This window comes from Ochotona princeps, chromosome 2 (genome assembly GCF_030435755.1).
Source record: "Ochotona princeps isolate mOchPri1 chromosome 2, mOchPri1.hap1, whole genome shotgun sequence".
NCBI classification, from domain to species: Eukaryota; Metazoa; Chordata; class Mammalia; order Lagomorpha; family Ochotonidae; genus Ochotona; species Ochotona princeps.
Genome location: NC_080833.1, coordinates 48065870 through 48086321, shown reverse-complemented (window position 1 = coordinate 48086321; position 20452 = coordinate 48065870). Strand labels below are relative to the sequence as shown.

The window sequence follows — 20452 nt, the reverse complement described above, 5'->3', positions numbered from 1 at the left end:
ATTCAGCAATGGGCTATTCATTGATTTGGTCTTCTTTTGTTATTTTACTGGGATGATTTTTCACATTTAACTTTGGTTTGGGTGGGTGCTATTCCTTTTCTCTGTCAAGAGAACATCTTTAAGTATCATTTTTAGGGCAGGTTTGGAAGAGGCATATTCTTTGTGCTTTATTGTGGAAAAATTTCATTTCATTTTCGAAGACAAAGGATAGCTTAGCTGGGTACATTATTCTGGGCTGACAATTTTTTTTGGTTTTAGAATTTGGACTATGACACTCTGTTCCCTTCTGGCCTGTAGAGATTTCTCTGAGAGGTCACTGTAAGTCTGAACGCCATTGCTCTACATGTCAATTGATTTTTTCATGTGCACATTTAAGATCTTTTTCTTATGTTCCTGTTTTTGAACAGATTTATTTATTTGTATTGCAAAGTCAGATATACAGAGAGGAGAAGAGAAAGAGAGGAAGATCTTCCATTCGCTGATTCATTCCCAAATTGACCGCAATGGCCGGTGCTGTGCCTATCCAAAGCCAGGAGCCAGGAATTTCCTCCAGATCTCCCACACAGATGCAGGATCCCAAGGTTCTGGGCTGTCCTTAAATGTTTTCTCAGGCCACAAGGAGGAAGCTGGATGGGAAACAGTGCTGCCTGGATTAAAACTGGCACCCATATGGGATCTTGGTACATTCAAGGCAAGAGCTTTAGCCATTAAGCCATGGTGCTGGACTCTTCCTTATGTTGTATTGAAGATAGCTTAATTATTGATGAAGATTGCTTTTGGTTAACCCTGTTGGGAATTCTGTGCCCCTACTGTGTTCTGTTTCCCATTTCTTTCTCCAGATCAGTGAAATTTTCCTTTGCTATTTCATTGAATACATTTTAAAACTCAGTTTCTCTTTCTGCTCCTTCTGAAACTCCCATCACTCTTCTATTTGGCCTTTGAGAGTGTCTCTTAATTCTTGAATAATTTTTTAACCTGACCCAGCTCTGTTTCCAGTTTTTTGATTGCTTTTCCATTGTGACATAAAATTTCTTACAATTTTGAGATTCTTCTCTCTCCTTCATTCTATTATTGATGATTTCCACTGAATTTTTTTGTTTGTTTTAAAGATTTATTTATTTTTACTACAGAGTCAGATATACAGAGAGGAGGAGAGACAGAGAGGAAAATCTTCTGTCCGATGATTTACTCCCCAAGTGACCGCAACGGCCGGTGCGTGCTGATCCGAAGCTGGGAGCCAGGAACCTCTTCCAGGTCTCCCATGCGGGTGCAGGGTCCCAATGCATTGGGCCGTCCTCAACTGCTTTCCCAGGCCACAAGCAGGGAGCTGGATGGGAAGTGGAGCTGCCGGGACTAGAACTGGCACCCATATGGGATCCCAGGGCGTTCAAGGCAAGGACGTTAGCCGCTAGTCCACACTGCTGGGCCCTCCACTGAATTTTTTTTTTGATACATATTTTTTTATTATTTTTTAATAATCTTACTTAGTTGATTAGGGAACAAAGTGTCAAGGGCTACAGGGTGAAAGTGGGTAATACCATTGTTTTCACATCAATATCATTTTACCCTGTATCTGGGATCAGGGAAAAAAACAAAGGGAAAAGCCCCACCCAACCTCCCATCCATCCCAGATCCCCAACGGGAGACGCGCTCTGAGGGTCCTGCTCATACAGTTTTGATAGTTCATCAGTTCTGGATTGCTGCCAATCTCTCAGTTCCAATCGCAATGAATCCTATTCAGAATCCACTGGCTGACAGTCTCTTCATGGTTGGGGTCCTCAGATCAGCAGTTCAGTTGGAGAGATCTCCAAAGAAACTTCATCTGAGATGATCCCAGGCCTGATTCTTGTGCGAGTTTGCTAATACAGAGTCCGACACCATCCATCACACCAATCAGCTTATGCTCATGCTGGTCGTTGGGATTGCTGGGTTCGTTCTGTTTCCAGCCCTGTCTTCCTCGTGAACCTCCACTGAATTTTTAATTTGCCTTATTGCTTCCTTCATTTCCAATAATTTGGCTTGATTTTGTTTCAATGTTGTTCTTTCTAGTGTGACATATTCCTTAAACTACTTGAACTCCTGTATGTGCTTCTCATTGATGATAAGAAGTTTTATAATGAGTTTTCTAAATTCTGTATCCACCATTTTCTCAATGTATCCTCAGTTAACTCTGAAGTTGGCAAAGGCTTTTGCTTCTTTGCAGGGGAGTCTTCAGTAATATTCATTGTGCCTATATCTCTTCTTTTACTCTTGGTTATTGTACTTCTGGTTAGCAGATTCTTCTCCTTAAGGCAGGTTGCTAAGCTATGTCACCCATAGGTCTATAATTTGATTTTACTTATTGTGGTTGGTACATGGTTTTTTATTTGCAGTCACTTCTGCCACTTGCTCCAGCAAGTTTTAAATTTGGGCTCCTGTGTTATACTACTAACGTGGTCTCATAACCCAAATTCCTGGCTCAGCACTTTACCTCCTGTGATCCCATGCTGTTGTTGCACTGTTGCACTGTTGTCTGTGCAACCTTTGTCGCACTTCTGGTTCAAGCAGTTCCCAGGATTAGGTTAATACCAGGTGACCTGAATAGCTAGGTTGTTGGCAGTGCTGGCTGTTAGGTCTGAGAGCTACACGATCTATTTTGAGTTGTAAGATGCTATAATTTAGTATTATTTTTGATGTGGGATCAGTGCAATGCACTGAGCTCAGTGAATTTCCTCCCAGCTTCCCCATTAAATTTTATGCTATTGTTACCTCTTAGCTACCTTGAGTTTCTTATGTTAAAGACTACCAGGCAAGGAAGAAGTCAATAATTTAGTCAGGATTCATTGACTGTTGCATACTTTGGATAGAAAGGGGAATATCTGACATGCCAGAGACATCACTTGGCTATCTTTTGGTACTTCCTGGCTGTTTGACACTAATGTATATGATTACCAGGAGTTCACACCCTTTGGATGAGTGACTGCATTTCCCTGACCTCTCATGTAAGCCACCCAGATGAACAGAAATGCTAGATAATTGGCAAGGAGGGGAAAAGTTAAGAGGCCAACTCAATCTGGATAAGTTTTGAGGTTGGGGAAGAAAATGGGCTGGATGCAACTGGAGGGTATCTAGTTGATCTCTAGTGCTAGTGACTCAAAGGATGTGGTTGAGAAAATAGCCACCATCTAAGTTATGCGTGAAGGCTGGATGAATCAATGCATGTTGTACGGGTAATGACTGAATCACCAAAAGTGATTTATTTATTGTAAACCAACTTCAGAGTTTACGATAAAAGTCGGATTTTAGTTCATATATTTTAATTCAAGGCCAATCAATATCATTTTTTTAAATCACAGAATGTCCTTTTTGGGTTTCCAAGTCTTGACTCTGGTTTTATTGTAGTAGAGGAAGCTAACAATCTGGACAACTTGTATAAGACGCATAGACTCTGAGTCTTCTGACTCAGAGATCCAGAGTCATTCCTCAGTGCCATTTGCACTGCAATTTAACATTTTCAAGCATATACTAGCTAGGTCTCTTTTTGAAGAAACAGAACCAAAACCTTCCCATTGTCATATCCATACTCATTTAAACATGTTTGACTCCAAGGCAGGATTCTTGCAGTTATGCCACCTTCTCTACATTAAGAGTGACTGGCCCGGTGCGATAGCCTAGTGGCTAAAGTCCTCACGTTGCATGTACCAGTTGATGTCCCAGCTGCTACACTACCCGTCCACTCTCTGCCTGTGACCTGGGAAAGAAGTTGAGGATGGCCCAATGCACCCACATGGGAGACCTGGAAGAAGTTCCTGGTTCCTGGCTTCAGATCAGCTCAGCTCTGGCCATTGTGGCCACTTTAGTAGTGAACCACGGATGGAAAATCTTGTTCTCTGTCTCTCCTTCTCTCTGTATATCTGTCTTTCCAATGAAAAGAAATAAATTATATAAAAACGAAAAAAGAGTAACTGGGGAGTGCTATATAATTCAGGTCATGGTAAACAATTACTTAATAAATGCTTCTCACTTTAATGAAAGACATCAACCTAAAGAAAAGAGGTCAAGTGGATTTGGGGTAGAAGAGTGGTCTAATGACTTCTTCACCTTGCTGGCTATATAAGGCCCATGAAGTCATTTGGTCTGGCTTTACCAAGGAAACTGCAAGTTTTGCTCAAAATTCAATAACTCTGCCAAGCTGGGCTGTCACACCTACTGGTTTGCATGAGCCAGTACTGGGAGCAGATTGAGCAGGGCCAGGTTCCAGCACCCACTAGTAAGAGCCGGGACTGGTGGCAGGGCAGGTCAGACCAGGCTACAATATCCAAAGGCAAAGATGATGACAGGTGAGGGACTATACCAAGTTGGGTGAGAGCAACCACTGGCATGTGCAAGATCTATGGCTGGGAACAAGCCTGTTTGGAGACTTAAGGGAACACACTGGCTGGGTTGTGGTTCCCACTCATGAGTGTGGAGGCCAGAGTGGAAGCTGTGTTCTGGTCTGGATACAACTACAATGTCTCTCAGCACAAGTGTGGACAAGGGCTGGGCATGCTGGACTGGGTTAGACTCCAGAACCCACTGTTGCTCATGAGGACCAGGGTAGATATAATACGGGCTGGGCTAGGTGTCTGCCCCTGCTGAGCTGGGTCTGAGCTCTGTGTTTGGACCAGGCTAGACTGAGCTGTAACACCCAACTATAAAAACAAGAATGGGTTGAAGGCCAGTCAGGAAAGGCCACTGTTCCTACTAGGACAGGAGGTAGACTGAGTAGGGCTGCCCATGGACCCGCTAGTGTGCACGAGATCTGGTATCGGGTGAGGTTCTGATGGAGGAGCTTGGAAAACTCCTCTGTCAGGGCACAGTTCCTGCAGGACAGTGCAACAACTGCAATGGGGACCAGCCCAGACCAGGCCAGAGACTATTACCCACTCTTATGCATTTGGTGCAGGTCAGGGGTAGACCAGTTCACATCACTTGCTGGCATTTCTGAGCACCAGAACAGTGTGGGTCAGGCCGGGAGCGGTTGCAACACATGCCAGCACATATAAGGGCTTAGACTGGGTGCTGGCTAGGCTGTAGCTCCCACCATTGTAAGCTGGAATTGGGAGTTGACTGGCTAGGCTATAGTACCCAATGCCAAATGCTGAGGTGAGGCAGGCCATGCCAGACTGGGGTGCAGCATCCAACCAGCACACATGAGAACCAAAAGGGGATGGGGCAAAGTCAGTAGGGGAGGCTGCATGGGTTCCCCTGTTGGACCACCACTCCCACTGGAGAGCATGAGTTGCGATGGAGGCAGACCAGACAGGGCAAGGCTACAACATCTGTTTGCCTCATGTGAGCTGGATAAAGGAAACGACAGGCTGGGTTGACTGTTCCTGCTACCGGTGCAAGCATAAGTCAGAATGGGTGTGGATTGGTTGGGCTTTACCACAGCATCAACTGGCAGGTGCTGGCACAGTGGGAAAATTGTCAAGCTAAACAACAGAACCACCTGGAGAGTGCATGATCCTGGAGTGGGAGTGGGCCCAGTAGGAAAACAGTGGGCACTTCCCTGTTGGGTTGCCACTCTGACTGCTGAGCATGAGAACCAGGACTGGGACAGGCATGGTTAGACAGAGAGTGGCATCCGCCAGCCCATGTATGGGCTAGATAGTGGGGCTAGTTGGGTTGAAGTAGGCTTCAATGCTCATTGATATGTATGAGAGCTGAATGGGGTGTGTGACATACTTGACTGGTTTTCTGTACATACTGACATGTGTGGAAACCAAGGCAGGGGCTGAGGGTTATTGCAGGTCACTCCAAATAGGCTGAAGCTCCCACTGATCTACGTGAGGACTGAGTGTGTGGTGGGCAGGGTCAGGCTGGACTCCAACACCCATTGCTTTATATAGAAGACAGGGCTGGAGGTAGAACTGACCCAGCAATTGTAACAAACAGTGTGCACATAGGCCGATTTGGGTGACGGACTGTGCCAGAACCTATACTGGCGTGCACACACAAGAATAAGGTCAGGGATCACCTAAGATGAAGTTTCTTTGGGAATCCCTCCAACTGAACTGATGGACTCAGGACTCCAACCATGGAGGAAGTTGCAGGTTTCATGATCTGACCGTGGATTGCATGTGTCAGGGCTGAGCCTCCTCAGTGGCTCAGAAGGAGCAGTGGACAACATATCCATGTGCATATGGAGGATTTGTTAGGACATTGGTACTACAGCAGAGGACATAACAAATTGATCAAATACGCCCACCAGTTGGCAGTGAAAATCTGGGGAAACTGAGACTCTAAGGTAGACTGTGTCAATTCCATCATGCTCGGAGTGGTGAAGATTGGCAGCAATTCAGAACTGTTGAACTATTTAAACCACCTGAGCAGTGCCCTTGGAGCATATCTCATATTGGGGACTCTGAGATGATTGGGAGGCTGGGTGTGGCTTCTCCCAGATACAGGAAGGAGAAAGAAAAATGTGGAAACAATGGTGTTACCCACTTCTCTGTAGCCCTTGACCCTTTGCTCCCTAATCAACTATGTAAATAACAGCAATATAAAATAAGAATAAGAATAATAAGAACAGGTTCAAAATTATTTGCTGGCTTGTTGATTTTAAGTAAGTCAATATGTCCTTGAGTCATTTTATTTTATTTTATTTTAATTTTTTTTGCATTTCTTTTTTTTTTATTATTTAACTTCATTAATTACATTGTATTATGTGACACAGTTACATAGATACTTGGGTTCTCCTACCCCTCCCCAAACCCTCCCACCATGGTGGATTCCTCCACCTTGTTGCATAACCACAGCTCAAGTTCAGTTGAGATTCCCCCATTGCAAGCGTATACCAAACATAGAGTCCAGCATCTTATTGTCCAGTCAAGTTCAACAGCTTCTTAGGTATACCCTCTCTGATCTGAAGACAGAGCTAGCAGAGTATCATCCCAGTCATTTTATTTTTAAAGATTTGCTTATTTACTTAAAAGGTAGAATTACAGAGAGAGAGAGATAGAGAGGGAGAGGAATTGAGGGTGGGGAAGGCAATAAAGAGAGAGAGAGAGAGAGAGAATCATCTACTGGTTCACTTCCCAAATGGCCTCATAACTGCAGCTGCAGTAAGTTGAAGACAGGACCCTGGATCCTTTACATTCTCCATGTGAGTCACAGAGGTCCAATTATTTGGTCATCTTGTTCTGCTTTTCCAAGCACATTATCATGGAGCTAAGTTAAAAATTGGGCATCCAATTTTGGTGCCCATGTAGGATGCTGGCTTCACAGGTGGCAACTAAATCTGCTGCTGGCCACAGTGCTGGCTCCCGTCTTTGAGTCTTTTTGATTGTGAAGTGAAGATAGGCCTACCTATTATTAACTGCCAGCTTTCATGTAAAGTATATGCATAGGATTTGGCAGAAAATAATCAATCAAGATGAATTGTTACTAGTGACTCTTTGGCTTAAACTTTCACCTTTTCATTCTCTCTATCAGTGACTATTAACTTTTCTTTACATTTGCCTTGTTGACAAATGTGCCTGGTTTGTATAACTGACATTGGCTACTGGAGTCCCACACATTCCAGTGAGTATTTGCCCTCTTCCATCTTGTATGGGTCCACATCTGGGCCTCTGCTCTGGGCATGGAGTCCTTGATTTGCAACTGTCACTCAGACATACATATTCTGCCCATGTTTAATTAATGGGACAACAAAAATGCAGTGCAATTAATGCATAACCTCTACTGAATTTTTATTCTGAGCTAGGTGCTTTGCTAAGTGTTGGTGTCTATTATATTATGTAATCTTCATAGTAACACCAGAAGTAAATTGTGTACTAATGTATTTAATCAAAGAAGACAAAAGCTCCAAACTAGTGGATCAAGGTTTTACATTTTTTGCTGTCTGATATCAGACCCTAGGCCTTCAGCTCCAGCAACAGCAGATTGTTTCTGCTGCCATCTCCAATATCCACTCAGGTATAGACTTCCTAGAGGCTGTCACTGATCTGTAACCCACTACTATTCTTCTCCCCCGATCTTTTCCTCTAGAATTCTTATGCAAATTTATTTAATTCAAGCAAGTAAATATTTCCTGCATATGCCAGTGATTAATTTTTAATTTTCATTCTTCCACTAGAAAGTTAGCTCCAAGCAAGCAAGAGCAATTACTTGTTTTTACAGTATATCCAGGTTTGAGAAGCAGTTAATGGTACACACTAGATAAATAGAGAAAGCTAGTGAATGGTTACTGAAAAAATCCCACAGAGCTCTATGCAATAGACTTTCCTCACCATTTTTGTCCAGCTGGCTACTTAGCCTTTGAAAGCTCCATTTATTTGCATGGGAGCGGTGTTATAGCAAAATGGATCAACTTGCTGCATGTGATACCAGCATCCCATCTGATTGCCATTTTAATTCCCTGTTGTTTCACTTCCCATCAAACTTCCTGCTAATATAGATGGCAAAGCAATGGAACATGGTCCAAGTGTTGGGCTCATGCTACCTACATGGAGATCTCATTGATGCCCCTAGATCCTGGGTTTGGTCTGGCACACTCCTGAGAATTAAACCATTTGGGGAGTAAACCAACAGTTGGATGATTCTCTCTCAGAGATATCATTCTGTAACTTTTTCATATAATAAATAAACCTTTAAAAAAGGTAGAAAATTCCCATTTTCCCCTTTATTTTTGGGAGAAGACCATGGCTCTGTTCTCATCTCCTCATATACCTCTAGATTTGTGCTTGAAGTCAAGAGCTAGCCTCATAAAATGGATCTATCATCTGGGACTGGGAATGATTTGGAGAGGGCTGAGCAATTCATGCAAGACAAAGCCACTCCTCATCCCAAATTTCTCTCTCGAAAGATCAGCTGTGCTTTGTGAATTCCTCTGAGAATGCTATTAAAGGCCTTATATGACATTGAGTCTTGTCAAATATCTTGAGGAATAGATATTTGCATCTCAATTTGGAGGTGAAAAAATGGAAACACAAAGTGATGAATTAACTTACCAAAATCATGTATTAAGTAGCAGAAATGGGTTTTCTAAATCCAGATCTGTTTAGCTCATATCTAATAAGAAGTTATATATAGAGTCATTAGATATTCCTTATCAAGGAATCCTGGAGAGAAACAAGAGAAAAGAAGGCTTACCTTGTCATTTCAAAATTCCCAGCTCCCAAACCTGGGCTAGAGAGTAGACAGGGCGCAGCATGTGGCAAGTGCAGCTGTTCCCTTTTCTCATTTTGCTTTAGAGTCCCCTGGGTACATCATATTTCTTTCTAACATTCTTGAAATATTTTGTTTCATTCTTGAAGCATGAACTTTTTAACTCTTTTCCTGTGGAATAATTTCTTCTGCTTTAGTTGCAGGTCCTCATGGAAATTTGTAGAACACATACAAACAGATGAAAAGATACTCCTAGGTGCTTAATCTCCTGTTTCCTTAGTGGACCTGAGGTTGCAGCAATCTAATGGTTTATTTGTTTGTTTGGGACACTGTTAATACTGAAAAGGATCTGACTTTTTAAAATGTGATGTGGCTAAAAGCACAGAGATGGAAGAACAGGTCTTGCTACTTTGAATCCTGGACTTTTTGCCTTCCAGATTCATAAATCCACAGTGTCTGACTGTTTTACTGTATGAGGAAATGAGCCAAAATTATGGTTTGGCCAATGGCACTAAAGTTTGCACATAGCACTTTCTCACTTCTATTAGTGAGAAAGAAAAACTGAATGAGTGATCCCTGGATGTCCAAGAAGAGAGCGAGACTTCAAAATAAGAAAACTCTCTAGAGGAAAAAAAACTAACCTATAGTGCCAAGGATTTAGAAATGTTTTCATCTGTGATGCTTCTCATAACCCTGTGAAAAAGCTGTTATCTCTGTCTTAAAACTAAGGGGGTTGAGACTGAGAGAAAGCCACTAACTTAGGGTCTCCCAACCCAAAGCAGGATCAGCCAGAACTTAAAGCTTGTGATCTTTTTACAATACTGAAGTCCCTAGGAATACTTGGGATTTTAGAAAATCTGAACTTCTCCAGAAGTGAATATTCTAGCGTTTAGACTGCAGGGCAGTATTTTGTATGTCCTCAGGAGGGAAGAGAAGGAAGTGTGAACACAGCCGTTATACCTCACTCCAATCTCTGTGCTGTACTCCTCTTACAGCATATGGGTGCTGCTTGTTTCTGGAACATTCCACAAGTAGAAGCTACCCTGTGGCCTAGCACCATGGAATTAAACTCATACACTGCATCACAGGAGTCGATCAATACAGACAAGGAAACCAAAGGCTGTCTGAGTTTCAAGTCAGAGCTCAGTACCTCTGGGGCCCAGAGGTGAGCTGCAAGAGCCATCCCAGAAATTGCAGTCATTTGATCTCAGTGATTTTGTTACACTTCTGTGAAATATTATCAATGGTTCCCAATAGCATATACACAACCAATAGGGAACTGATACCCAGAATTTGCAAAGAGCTCCAAAAACTCAACAATAGCAAAACAAAAACTCTGTGAAGAAATGGGTGAAGGAAAGGAATGTTTTTCAAAGGAACACATTTGAATGGCTACTAGACATGTGAAAAACATGCTCAATTCTCTAGCTCTCAGGGAAATACAAATGAAAACCACATTGAAGTTCTACCAAACTCCAGTGAGATTGGTGGGGATATAGGGAGAAAGGTACCTACTTCACTGTCTGTAGGAATATAATCTACTACAATCAGTATGAAAGTCGGTATGGAGAGTGCTCAGACTGCTGAAAATTCATCTACCATATAACCCAGCTATCTCACTCCTAAGAATATAGCCAAAGGAAATGAAAGTGAGATGTAATATGAGAAAGTGACTTGTAATCTTATATTTATGTCAGTACAATAGACAATAGTGAAGACATGGAAAAACCCTAATGTCCATCAAAAGAGAAATGGCTAAAAACAAAACAAAAACAAACAAACAAACAAAAACCCTGTGGTATATCCACTCATGGAATTATACTCAGACATTAGAAGAATAAAATTCTACTATATGCAACCAAATAGTCCCAAGTAGCGGCCATTATGCTCAGTGAAATAACCCAATCCCAAAGGGACAAATATCATATGTTCTCTCTGATAGAAGGCAACATTCATGTAAAATACAAGCCCAATAGATATATAGGTAAACATATATATCCATATATTTATCTAGAAGAACTGTAGTATAACACGAAGTGAAGACACATTGCAGTATGTATCTCTACTCTGAATAAAAGATGCACTCCTAATGAAACTGCTAATATATCTTGACAATAGAATGTTGAACGTTCTACCATGGTCTACTATGATGTTATCATACACAAATCACAGAATGATGGAATTGTGTTTATTATTGGAGGACTATACTTTTGTTGCAATATAGGGAAAAATGGTCATGGTGGGGGGAAGGGTGGGAGGGTGGAAGGGGAAATTTCTGAGCCTATGAAACTATATCATGAAAATTTAAAAAAAAATAATAAATGAAGAATCAGCAAACAAACGAGTGCTTAGTGCTTCTCCTTCCAATACTGACCAACTGTCTTTTTAAGCTTTCAGTGTACTTTTAAGTTACTGAAAATCTTTTTTAAACTTTTTTTAACTTTTAAACTTTTTTAAACTTTTTTTTTTCTAGTAATCTCTTCCATGTAAAGGATGTGTACTGAAAGAAAAAGATGGAAGAAAATAAAACCACCACCTTGTTCTGTTTGGACTACTGTGCCAAAATGTCAAAAAAAAAATCCTGGCTAGTTTCCACATAATACAGGTGTTTTTCTGTTGTTGTGGAAGCTATGGAGTCCAAGGCTAAGGTGCCATAGATTCAGTACACGGTGACAGTTGTCTCTTACGTTATAAGCAGCTGACATCTTGTATCATCACATGATAGAAGGAATGAGGGTTTCTCCTACGCCTCTTTCGTAAAGGCACTAATCCCATTCATGGGAGCTCTATGCTTTTGACCTAATGTTCAATCAAGTTCAGACACAATCATCCTGGAAATTGAGAGCATTTCAGAGATACATAAACATTTGGAACATGGAAAACGCTATTGTTTAGACACATTTTTTAATGTTCAAAAGAATGAATGGGTGGTTGGGTAAATAAAAATATAACTGGCACAATGTGTGCAATAATAAATATATGATAATTATCGGGGTCTAACGTTACCATTGATACTAATATTGTAGTTCTAATCAATATTAATCAAGCTTCTATATATTCCCTAGGCACAATCTCGTTTGAGCTCCATGAACCTGTGCTAAACATTTTAAGATTTAATATATTATTGATCATTTTCTGCCAGTACTATCACCTATAATAAAAAATTCACAAAATAATTTCATTGATAACTAATTACTAATTATCTCCTATGTGCCAGGCCTTCCTTATGAGCCTTTTATAGACTATACCCTGCTTTCCTCATAGTCCAATATGCCTCTGCAACAGATTGAACCTCCTCCTAGTACTTAAAATTGTTTTAGATATTTATTTATTTCTATTGGGAGGGCAGAGTAACAGAGAGAAAGATCTTTCATCTGCTGGTTCACTTCCCAAATGGTTGCAATGACCTGAACTGAGCTGAGCTGATTTGAAGCCAAGAACCACATGGGTACAATGTCCTAAGGTTTTGAGCCATCATCTACTGCCTTCCCAGGCCACAAGCAGGGAGCTGGATGAAACGTGGAATAGCTGGGACATGAAGTGACAACCATATGGGATCCCAGAGGTTGCAAGGTGAGGATTTAGTCACTAGGCTATCACATCGTCCCCACCTTCATGCAGTGCTTTTAAGTGCCATATTCCTTACACCTGTATGTCCAGAAAGAGTCTACCTAAAAACTTATTCTTTGTCTCCCTAGCCTGTTGCATTGTCCTAAGAATATTGTATATTATATCTGGATTGGCCAGGTTGAAAAATTCATGGGAGAACGCTTAGGTAATTCTGGCAGAAGTGAGTTTCATGTGCAGGCGATAGTGATAAGAAAGGCAAGCTTTTCTGCTTGCCTATAATAATAGAAATTCAAAAAGGCGAAGCTGTATTTCAACTATTTACTATAGCCTGAATGTAGTTTCTCTTTTCCATAACTCATGTTGATGATGATAATCAAGTCTTGGGACACTGCTGTAAGAATGGAGTATGGTTTGGCTCGTGGGAATGGATTGAGTCTCTAGGGATGGGATTTACTCCTATGAAAATAGTTGTATAAAATAATGAGTCAGATCCATCTCAGTCTCTTTCTTCCTCTCTTACCACATGCACATTAGCTCTTACACATAACCCTGCTAGGTGATGCTGTCTGTATAATGCCTCTACCAGAAGCAGTACTGAAACTATATTGCTGGATCTTCAAACCAGAGAAAAAAATAAATATCTTTTATAATTTTTTCAACCTCAGGTATTTTGTTACAGCAACACAATACAAACTAAGACACTATTGATGAAACAAAATGGAAGAATAGGAAAAGGACATGTTTAAACAGATGGAGATTCATTGGCCAGGATGAAGCAGAGAGGCTGCAACACCAGGAAACAGAAGAGAACAGGATGATGGCAGAGAGACACCTGGAGACCCGTGGACACAGCAAGCATTGGTGACAGCAGAGTGGTTTTGAGTGACCAGATACCCCAGGAAAGGTCAGTGGTCAGTGATCAGAGTTCCATCAGGAGCTATGTGGGAAGCAGAGTTCACCAGGATCTTAGGAGGTGAACCCAGGCATAGAACTGCCCATCCTGCTGATGCGCTTGGTTTGATCATGAACGGAACTAGAGTGGCAGAGTCTAAGCGGGCAGAAGCAGGAACAGGGTGAATTTCATGGCTCAGAACCACACCAGTGCTACATTGGGTGCCATTTTGTGTACTGAGGAAAAGGCTGTGGGGCTGGAGGGACAACAGTGAGCTGTGTAAGTGCTAAGCCAGGAGCAGCTCATTTCCAACTCGAAGTGTTGCACTGCTCCCATAGGGAAGAGAGCACCAATTTGGCATTCTAAAGGTTCAACTCAAAATATGTCTGAGTGGCCTGCTGACCCTTAGGACCTTCATTAGTGCCACATTAGGTGCCATTTTGCATGCTGAGCAGAAAGCTGTGGGGATGAAGGAACAATAGGAAGCTGCACGGGCACTGAGATAGGAGAGAATTCACTTCTGGTTCAATGCATTACACTGGTCTCACAGAGAAAATATTACCAACTACTTGGCATCCTACAGGCTCAAATCAAAAAAGATCCAGGTGGCCTTCAGACCTAACAGCCAGCAGGTCTGGCAAGATCAGCACCATTGACAACCCAGTGATCAGTAATTTAGGAAAGCTGGCATCTGCTTAATACCAGGCATTGCTTGAGTCGAGAGTGGGAGAAAAGCTGTCCAGCCAATGGTGTATCCACAGCACAGGATCACAGAGGATGGAAAATGCTGATCCAGGAGCTTGGGCTGTGGAGACCGTGGTGGAAACCTAGCCAAAGAGACTGGGGATGAAACTCGCTGGAGGGTGTGTCACAAGTGACTGCAAATAAAGAACCGGGTGCCGAATGCAGTAAGTAAAATCAACCTGTAGACTTGTGGGTAACATAGCTTAAACACCTGTCCTAAGGATAGGAATCTGCTAACCAGAAGTACAATGAAGATACAGAGACAGTGAATATTATTGATGCCTACCTTGCAAATGAACAAAGCCTTTGTAAACCTCTGAGTTAACTGAGAAAGACACTGTGGATAGGAGGAACAGAGACTTTAAAAACCTGTTACAAATCTTCCATACAGGAGTTCAAGGAATTTAAGGGATATGTCACACAAGAAATAACAACACTGAACAGACAGGTTATAGACCTATGGAGGACTGCAAATATCATTCTATGGAAGATGATGGTCCTGGTGCCCACAGAGCAAAGAACACTGGGGAGCTGACGTGCTTAATGAGATTATCATTTGAGAATGGACTGTTGTTAGTGACATGACCACCAATAGTCAGAAGGTGGGTTGTATGGGTTCCATAGCCAGGCTAGTTCTGAGAAGAGAGGGTCCACCAATGCTCAACTGGGCACAATTCATCTTTACCTTCCTAGTCACCAACAAGATCAAGTGGACTTCCCAAGTGAAGTTGGAACTCTGTCCCATACACTTTCATTTCTCCCTTCTAACCCTTCCCTTCATAAAGCCTGACCCACACTGAGGTTAAAAACAGGAATGGAGAGTGTTGTTCTACGGATCTGATGTTGGAAACCTTCTCTGATTAACCCTAAATCACTCCCTGGGATAACTGCCTGCCATATGTGTCCAGAGCCCCTTGACATACCAGTAAATTGTCCTAATATGCTGACGTGGTGTGGTGTCCCCTCTGCCTTCCTGACCATGCTGTGAGTTCCCTGGGCACAGAATCGTATGTTTTGCTCACTTTTGAACTGTCAGATCTTAGTGAAGACTGGTATAGTTCTTGAGCAAATGCTAGAGGTAGCATGAAGGATCCTCTCCAACTTCCTTTGCTTTGTAAGCTCAGGTTCCATTCTTGGCTCAGCAGAAGTCCTGTTTCTTGCTTATCCTGTCTCTTAGTGTCACCTGCCTGGGTGAGGTCACTCAGGACAAGCAAGTCTAGTGACTGGGGGGCAGGAGAGAGTGGGAGCCTGGGCAGCTCATCATGACCAATAGCAGAGCACTGGAGCTGGCTGGAACATGCCTGTTTTAACCACAATTCCAGGCCTGGTATTAGACCCCTCTAGTTTGGTTTCCAAAACATGTGGTTTTGTCCTTGTTCAAATATTGATTTTAGGTAACTTGAGCCTGGCAGAAAAGGCCTATGTCGGGCCAGTGAGGCTGTTTGTTGCCTTAATGACATTTCTCAATGTTTGTCTAACACAGCCTGGCGGTCGAGTCCTTGCTCCCAGGAAAGATTTACGGGACTTTACACTTTGAAAGATATTGAGGCAAACTGTTGATGAAGGCCAAGGGCATAAATTGGACCCACTCAGGCCAACAAAAGACACTTTAGAGCTTTTGCCAACTGCCTTCTCCCATTGCCTGTAGTGGGATGGAGGGTTTTGGATGAGGTCAGCTGGCTTGAGAATATGTGCCCTGAGATCCTTGGATTGCATGGAGGAGGGGGAAAAAGGGTTCAGGAAAAAGGCATGTTTTGGCGTGTGATGCTAAGCAGGTGAGGTTCCACAGCCTTTCAGAACTGTATAGGTTTTATAATTGGAGTTCTTACTACATTTTTTTCAGGTATAATAAAAATGTTAGAAAAGCACAGGAGAAAACTGACATCCCTTCCAGCTCTAAAGTTCTGTCTGAGTTGCCCTGGGTCCTATCAGGAAACAGAAGGCACTCAGATTAGTTATTGAAAAGACTTCAGTGAAGCAAGAATGTGAGTGTCTTTAAGGAAAGTAAATACTGGATATTGAAGTACTGTGGCTGGTAACAGACCCTATAGAGTCTGCAGAATTGTACTATGGCCTCAGAAGGGGGCTACATGATAGGTGCCAAGGACTTGAACAGCGGACCACAGCCACTGCCAGCCTGTGATCCCATGGGAGAGAACCAGTGAATATACACGCTGGTTCTCTCCTTGCCATCAGATTTCCTGAGGATGCTTCCCATTGGTCAAACTTGCCTGAAGTCAGACAAGCAATGGGCTCTCTAAGTTGGGCTTTCCAGAGAGAAACTGCAAGGAAGGGATGCACTTCCAGGGGTGAATGGAAACTACCCAGCTTCTATTAGGAGCTGTGCAGCTCACTTCAAGGCCCTGCTTCCCCCTCACCCTCTGTCAATCACCAGCCTTCATACTGGCATTTCATTTCTCCAGCTAACCGGTTTCTGTTTGTAATCAAATGAAAGCTTGGGAAGTCTTCAAATCTCTTCCAGCACTGTGAAAAATGATCCCACATCTGCTGGGACAGGGGATTGAGGCTTAGTAGAGTTTAAAGGGAAACAGTAAGGGACATTGATTTAGAATGTAATGAAGACTGTGTATACAAATAGGTTTTCTCATTGCCTCTGTCTCTTCACAGCACGGCCAGTTTGAGCAAGAAAGTAGATGATGCTGTGACCTTAAAGCATGGGGGCAATGACAACTGGAGTGAGTTTAAACAAAAAATGCATTCAGTGTTGAGCTCATGGTGAGTAATTGGCAACAGTTTTATGTCCAGATGCAGGCCTACAGGGAACCCGTTTACATGCACAGCAAGGTCTACATCTTCATTTTCTATTGGTCTTCGTATGCTAGTGTCCTCTCTAATCTTCTATGTCCAGATTTTCTGATCAAAATCCATCAGCTTGGAGGCTGCTCTCAGTTCTTGTGTCAGAAGACATTTGCTGGTGTCACCTGTAACCTTAGGCACCTCACACTTCTATGTCAGAGCTTGCGTCAGGCATTTTACCTATGTAGGACCCCAGATCTGCCATTCTGGGCCGTCACAGCAACTGAGATACCTTCAGAGCATGGCCAAAGTGGCTTAGAGTTCTCCCTAAGCTCAGCAATGCATTCTCTCTTCAGGCATGTGAGGCACAGCCCGGGCACATTGGCCCGACGTGCTCCTTGATACATAAAACTCCAGTCCCTGTCAAGAACAAAAAAGTGAGCATGGGTGACCCAAGGCAGCAGCCTCTTCTTCATTCTCCCAAAAGCTGTTTCCTGAGGCCTGCAGAGACAAATAATCAGTTCATATCTCAGCAGCTGGCTTTGGCCATAAGTCTGCACAATTTACCTTGGCTCTCACTGACACTGAGAATGAGGTCATTGAAGGAGGGAGACAGTAGAGGAGACCCTTGGAAGGGCAGCAGTAAAATACGCTGTCAGGAGGCAGGAGAGGACCCTTAAGTCATGGGGTCCTTGGCAGCTGTCTCTGAGAAGTAAATAACTTCAAAAAGTCCTCGCCTAGAAGATGAAATGTGTGCTTTTATGTGTAGCAAAGGCCATCTCTGGTCTCTTCTCTCACTGGGTTATCCTGCTGAATTGATTTCTTCAAAGCTCAGGAGTGTAATGTGGTAAAATGAGTAAGAATAGGTTGATGAAAGAAAAGATAGCATAGCCAGGCAGGTCCTCAGGTGTCCTTGGTGATTTAATTGCTGCTCACCTCTCCCCTGAGCTTCTTTAACTGGCCAGGCACCAGACAGCTTGGATGGCTCCCAACTCTCAGACCCAAGACCTGCCCCTTCTGCATCTCCTTCTGGAGCACTGTTCCCAGTCCGGCTTCCCTGTCTGATTTTGGCACATTCTTCATATCTCCATTTGCACGTCGCTCTCCTGGGTCTGCCCTTCATCCCCTGTTCTTTTCTGCTTCCTGATGGTCAGAATGCAGCTGTTGTCACTGGAGCATGAGCCACTGTTTTGGATCATGAGGTAGATACTGAAATTGGTACAGGGCAGAAGCAGAACATACAAGCAACAGGGTGTCCACAATTTTCACACAGTTGCCTATCAGCTCCAAATTTGTACTTCTGCTTTCCTCATTTCTTTGAAATGGGGGAAAATCCATATTACATGAAATAAAGCATGAACCATTTTGAACTGTACAGTTTAGAGCCATTTAGTGCATGCACAGCTTGTGTAGTCATCAGCTTCATGCAATTCTGTGACATCTTCGTTGTCCCAAAACAAGCGCCATACCTATCATGGATCACCCTTCTTCCTCCTCCTTCAGTCTGGGAAAAACCAGTCCCCTTTCTCTCACTATGGATCTGACCATTATGGACATAACATAAATGGAATCTCATCATATGGGACCATTTTTGCTTCATTTGTTTTGCTTAGTACATTTTAAAGTTCTGCTACATTGCATTATGTGTAAGCACTCTGTTTTATCTGTAGCTGAATAAAATTTTAGGGTATAATTATACCACATTCTATTTTTCCATTCAGCTGTTCATGGACATTTTGGTTGTTTCCACATTTTAGCTATTGTGAATAGATTTATTTTCAACATTGTGTGCAAGGATATCTAAGGTTATTTCTATATAACATAGGGATATATATTTTATCATTGTTATCTGGACTTCGTTTCTCTCAAATGACTATAGGTTTACTTAGTAGAAGGGATCTAGTAATTACAAATCAAAATTTGTATTTTCCCCTTATCTATTTTGTCTGTAAGTACAGAGTACTAAAAAGCTGCTTTATCGTTCTTCGTCCAGGACTGCTTACTGCTTCTTTGGGCCTTTGAAATCTTATCAATGAAATGGGGATAACCAGGACCCTGAATGCAGAAGTCTAAGCCAGATAAACCCTTGAGGTCTCTTACATTTAATTCTTCAAAGTGTGTTTTGAAATAGTGAGGGACTGCAAGAAAAATGTGAATCTTATTGAAATATGTCATTTTTCTTTAGATACTTTCCGGAACTCAGCCACTTCCTTTGTTGAAATGGATCGTTTTGCTTTCTCTCTGCCCTGCAGCATCTCTAAGATTGTGTTTTTCATCATCCCTTTTAATTTATTATGCACATATCTGTATTCTTGATACAGCATACATCCTTGAAAATAAGCCCTTTAAATGTAGCCCGCTCTCAATTTAAGCACATAAAGCAATCATAACAACAGCATAGGTTCCAGATGTTTTCTCTCATCTGATTCGTGTTCATTCCCAAGGTCTTCTGATCCCTAGGGCTTTGGTGTCCAGGTTTTGGTATTTGTTTTATTTCTCCTTGATGCAGATATTACTTTTTTTTTTTTAATCACCAGTCTTGTCTATCTCTAACCCCATCCAATTTCTTGAGCTACAGCTATGCCCATGCCTTTGACCCAGAAACTAAATAGCTCGTCCAGTCCTGCCTCACTCTCACACTAACAGAGAAAGGGAGTGCAGAAAGGTTGGAATTCCTTTATAAAAGAAAGACCTCGGGCCCAGTGGTGTGGCCTAGTAGCTAAAGTCCTTGCCTTGAACGCACAGAGATTCCATATGGGTGCCGGTTCTAATTCCGGCAGCTCCACTTCCCATCCAGCTCCCTGTTTGTGGCCTGGGAAAGCAGTTGAGGATGGCCCAAAGCTTTGGGATCATACACCTGTGTGGGAGACCTGGAGGAAGTTCCTGGCTCCTGGCTCTGGATCGCACAGCTCCAACCACTGCGTTCACTTGGGGAGTGAATCATCGGATGGAAGATCTTCCTCTCCATCTCTCCTCCTCTCTGTACATCTGCCTTTCTAATAAAAATAAATAAATCTTTAAAAATAAAGAAATAAATGGGCACGGTGGCATGGCCTAGCGGCTAAAGTCCTCGCCTTGAACGCACCGGAATCCCATATGGGTGCAAGTTCTAGTCCCGGCAGCTCCACTTCCCATCCAGCTCCCTGCTTGTGGCCTGGGAGAGCAGTCGAGGACGGCCCAATGCATTGGGACCCTGCACCCGCGTGGGAGACCGGAAGAGGTTCCAGGTTCCCGGCATCGGATTGGTGCGCACCGGCCCGTTGCGGCTCACTTGGGGAGTGATTCATTGGATGAAAGATCTTCCTCTCTGTCTCTCCTCCTCTCTCTGTATATCTGACTTTGTAATAAAAATAAATGAAT

At 42.7% G+C, this 20452-nt stretch overlaps 1 pseudogene; it reads right to left on the bottom strand.

Annotated features, from left to right (window-relative positions):
* The window catches only part of LOC131483241 (protein SET-like), a 63654-nt pseudogene extending 45439 nt beyond the window's left edge, over positions 1–18215 (bottom strand).
* Between the last annotated feature and the right edge of the window lie 2237 nt (positions 18216–20452).